Source organism: Morus notabilis, unplaced genomic scaffold (genome assembly GCF_000414095.1).
Source record: "Morus notabilis unplaced genomic scaffold, ASM41409v2 Scaffold359, whole genome shotgun sequence".
Taxonomy (NCBI): Eukaryota; Viridiplantae; Streptophyta; class Magnoliopsida; order Rosales; family Moraceae; genus Morus; species Morus notabilis.
Genome location: NW_010365790.1, coordinates 65086 through 70618, shown reverse-complemented (window position 1 = coordinate 70618; position 5533 = coordinate 65086).

Here is a 5533-nt window from a genome sequence, read left to right as displayed (position 1 = left end):
TAAATTTTTCCCGGTCATTACATTCACCCCTTCTTAAGAAATTTTCGTCCCGAAAATCAAAACAAATGGGGGTATTTTCTTCTCATCTTCACGTTCCCATGTTGCTTCTTCCACTTTTTGATTCCTCCACAGTATCTTTACAAGTGGAATACTTCGATTACGAAGACGCTTCTCTTCTCATGCAAGTATTTGCACCGGTTGTTCCTCATAAGTCATGTCCTCGTGAATCTGTATTGGTTCATGTTTTATAACATGAGATGAATCGGGTACATACTTATTTAACATCGAGACATGGAATACATCATGTACCGCAGCTAATTCTGGCGGTAAAGCCAGTCGATAGGCTACTTTCCCTATTCTTTTAATAATCTGGAAAGGTCCTATATACCTTGGGCTCAATTTGCCTTTCTTGCCAAAACGCATAACACCTTTCATGGGTGCGATCTTCAAGAAAACTTCATCCTCTTCATTAAACTCTAAGGGTCTTCTACGCTTATCAGCATAGCTTTTCTGACGGTCTTGTGCCGTCTTCATTCTCTGATGGATTTTTTGGATGGATTCAACTGCCTCCTGAATGAATTCCGTCTTATGCAATTGTTTCTCCCTGGTTTCATACCAATGAATGGGAGATCTACACTTTCTTCCATACAAAGCTTCATATGGTGGCATACTGATTGAAGCTTGATAACTGTTGTTAGACGAGAATTCAATCAATGATAGTTTCTTATTCCATGCTCCTTTAAAATCCATCACACATGCCCTAAGCATATCTTCTAAAGTTTGGATGGTACGTTCCGATTGTCCATCTGTCTGAGGATGAAAAGCTGTGCTAAATCTTAATTCTGAGCCCATGGCTTCTTGTACATTCTTCCAAAACATGGAGGTAAAGCGGCTATCCCGATATGAGACAATGGATAAAGGTATTCCATGCAGTCTAACTATGTTGGTGACGTATAACTCTACTAACTTGTCAAGGGTATACGTCACTTTTATAGGTACAAAATGGGCATATTTAGTCAATCTATCAACAATTACCTAGATTGCATCATAAACTTCACTTGTTTTTGGTAGTCCTACCACAAAATCCATAGTTATATGCTCCCATTTCCATTCCGGAACATCTAATGGTTACAGCTCTCCAGCTGGACGTTTATGCTCTGTTTTAACCTTTTGGCATGTTAAACAACGACTAACGTAGTCCACAATGTCATTTTTCATATATCTCCACGAAAAGTGTTGTTTTAGATCTTGATACATCTTAGTCACTCCTGGATGTATCGAATAAGGGGTATTATGAGCTTCAGAAAGAATTTGACTCTTAAGTTTTTCATCTTTCGGAACACAAACCCTTCCTTGTAATGTGAGTATTCCCTTATCAGAGACTTTGAATTATGTCTCTTTTCCTTCATCAGCTTCTTTCCAATACTTGTCAATAGTAGAATCTTGACGTTGAGCTTCTGTCACCTTGTCAAAAATAGATGGTTATATCTGTAGAGTGGCTAATTTACCTGTAATTAGCTCCAACCCTAATGAACGAATATCCTTTTGTAAAAGTGCTGGAAATCTATCCAATGACATATGACTTAATTCGGTAGTCTTACGACTTAAAGCATTAGCTACCCTATTGGCTTTTCCAGGGTGATAAAGGATTTCACAATCATAATCCTTTACTAACTCCAACCATCTGCATTGCCTCATATTAAGTTCCTTCTGTGTAAAGAAATACTTAAGGCTTTTGTGATCAGTGAAAATCTGACATTGTGCACCATATAAATAATGCCTCCATATCTTTAAAGCAAAAACTACTGCTGCTAATTCAAGATCATGAGTAGGATAGTTTCTCTCATGAGTTTTCAATTGTCTAGACGCATACGCAATTACCATTCCATTTTGCATCAATACCGCTCCCAGCCCTAGTTTGGAAGCATCACTGTATACGTCAAACTTTTCTCCTTCCTTTGGAATAGTAAGGATTGGTGCAATAGTCAGCTTTTGTTTCAATTCTTGAAAACTTTCTTCACACCTCTCAGTCCATTCATACTTCTTTTCTTTTCGTGTGAGGGTAGTGAGTGGTGCAGCTAGTTTTGCAAAACCCTCTACAAATCTTCTGTAATACCCGGCCAGACCTAAGAAACTACGAATCTCTGTTACGTTTCTTGGTGCGGGCCAGTTACTAACAGCTTCAATCTTTGCTGGATCCACTGAGATTCCATCCTTCGAGACTACATGTCCTAATAAATGAACTTTATTGAGCCAAAATTCACCCTTGGAGAATTTAGCATATAGCTGATGTCTTTTCAGCGTTTGAAGAATAGTTCTCAAGTGCTCTTCATGTTCCTTATTATTCTTTGAATAAATTAGTATGTCGTCAATAAAAACGATAACAAATTTATCCAAATATTCCTTGAAAATACGATTCATCAAATCCATAAAAGTGCTGGGGCATTAGTTAGTCCAAACGGCATCACAAGAAACTCGTAGTATCCATAACGCGTTCTGAAAGCTGTCTTAGATATATCTTGTTCCTTAATCTTCAATTGGTGGTATCCAGATCGCAAATCAATCTTTGAGAATATTGCTGCCCCTTTGAGTTGGTCGAATAAGTCATCGATCCTGGGCAGAGGATATTTATTCTTTATCGTGACCTTATTGAGCTCACGATAGTCAATACACATTCTTAATGTGCCATCTTTCTTTTTTACAAACAATATAGGGGCTCCCCAAGGTGAATAACTTGGTCGGATAAATCCTTTGTCCATTAATTCTTGCAGTTGCATTTTTAATTCCTTAAGTTTTGCTATAGCCATCCTATATGGAGCCTTAGAAATCGGTGCCGTTCTAGGTAAAAGTTCGATTTCAAACGAAATCTCACGTTCTGGTGGCAATTCCAGCAATTCTTCCGGAAAGACTTCTAGAAAATTCTGAACTATCGACACATATTTTGGTTGCAACTTATCAGTTTTAGTCGTATCCACAACATGAACTAAATATCCTTCGCAACCACTTGAAAGTAATTTCTTTGCTTCCATTGCATTAATTACTCGTCTGGGGGTACGTTTAGAGCGATCAACGTACTCAAAAGTTTCTTCCCCATCGGGTCGGAAAATCACCTTCCTATTACGACAATCGATAGTAGCTTGATATTTTCCTAAGAAATCCATTCCTAGGATGACGTCGTAGTCGATTATCTTTAATACGACTAGATTTGTGTATAGCTCCCTGTTAGCTATGACTATTGGTACATGCTTTAACCTAAATTCTGACAATAGAATTTCCTCGGATGGCAGGGTAGTCCTAAATGTCTGACCAATTCTATTCATAGCATAATTTAATTTCTCAGCAAATCCATATGATGCAAACGAGTGTGATGCATCGGAATCAAATAATGTGTATGCTAAGTGCTGAGCAATAGTAAGCTGACCTGTCACGACTCTTGACGTGCCAGCTTCTGCATCATTTCTCGTGTATGCCAACAACCTAGCATTGGTTTGCGACGGGGCTTCTATTCCATCTTGCTGAGGTTGCATTTCCTCAACTCTTATCTGCATCGCATTTGCCTGGTTAGTAGGCTGTCTATTTGAATTCTGAGGATAATTCCAGGAATAATGGCCATCTTTGCCACATGTATAGGAACTGTTTGTTCCATAACGACATACACCCGAATGTTTCTTTCCGCACTTAGAGCACTCAACTATATTCGTGTTGCGATCTTGCCTCTGTTGCGGACTTTGGGAATTAAAGTTTCGATTTCCACCAAAATTTCCTTCCTTTTATTCAGGTTCTGGTTATTCTGTGGACGTCTTTACGGGGTCGATTTCCTTGTCTAGTTCTATTAGCTTGGTTACTCTGACTAGCTTGATTATTCTTTCGATTCCCCCTTTGGGTTTGCTTTGCTTGGGCTTGTTCCTTTTTCTTGGCATCCCATAATTTGGTTCTCTCTTCTTTAGCTTAGGCTAGGTGATATTCTGCTCGGACTGCTCTACCAACACAATCCGCCACTGTTGTAGGTGGTCTTTCCCCTTTCCATTTCTGTTGGCACTAGCTGAGGGCATAGCCTTGCCAATCGATCGAACTTACGACAAGCCTCCATAATAGTCATATCACCTTGCTTCAAATTATTGAATTCATTTTGTTGAGCTCGGAGACCTACAGTATCATAGTACTTAGCATTGAATTCCCCTAAGAATTCATTCCAAGTCATCATTGCTACATTCCTTCTTATTACCACTGTCTCCCACCAGTAGCGGGCATCTTTCTTTAACACATACGAAGCACAGAGAACTTTTTCTTGCTCTGTTAGATTCATGAAATCCAGAATCGTTTGGAGTGAAGTTAACCACTCCTTAGCTTCTAGTGGGTCAGTGGAACCTTCAAATTCTGGTGGCTTCATCCTATGAAACCGTACATATAATGGTTCCTGATTAGCAATCGGCATAGCTTGTGGCACCATTTCTGGCATCGCCGCAGGCTCTGGTTGCGGTGCCGGTTGAACAGGTGGCGCTCTTCTTCGCTCCTGTTCCTGGTCTCTTTGCTCTAACTGTGCCCATAAATTTCTATTTTCATACTCTTGAGCCTCAAGTCTGGCTCGTAAGTTAGCTATAGTGGCAGCTAAATCCACTCTTAATTCTTGAACCAAACGTTCTCTACGTGGACGAACCATGTTTTCATGTGTCTACATAAGAAGAATAGTGGTAAACATGGCTAAATTTCCGGATATGTGTGTATGTATAAATCTAAATAAATCCTAGCATCATTTCATAACATAAAGTTGTTTTAAAATAATACAACTATGATTTTCCAGGAAAATCCTTGACTTAAATACATGAATTACATTATTAAAATTCTGAGATTTTCTTGGTCACTACAGTAACCGCATTTTTTTTTCCTATATCTGATTCATTTGTATGCCTGTATACATATACACACACATATCCGCTCAAACATACATATACATTCATCATTCATTACTTACATAAGACAAGTATGATTAACGTATACATCTACACTAATCATTTTCTACGTAGGTATTTTCTCTGCCTACGTTCAAACTTCATTCGACGCTCACTAACGCGCCATTCTTGTTCCTCTCGTTCTATAGCCAATGTTTCTTCTAATTGTGTTACTTCCTCTAAAAAACTTGGTGAGGGTATATGTAACTTCCAATCGTGGAAATACCATAGTTCGCAACTCCTCTGTTAACCCCCTCCAAAATATGAAATATACGTCATGTTCCTGTGTGGTCAGTCATAATCTCACTAAAGAACCATTCGAGTTCGTCTTCTCCGAACCATATCGTATATCCTATCAGGACAAAATTCACACATTGAACTCTAAATTCAAAAGAACTAATAATTTACTTGGGCAATGTAGAGTCAGATGCTCAGTAGAATGTGGGTGGGTGGCAGAACCGTCGCTCTGATACCAACTGTGACGACCCTAAGTTTTGATCATCATCCTATACTCATACTTAACATTACTTAACCTCTAACACTTACTAATTATAACCTCTTAAAATTCAGGCCAACTTTTTTTT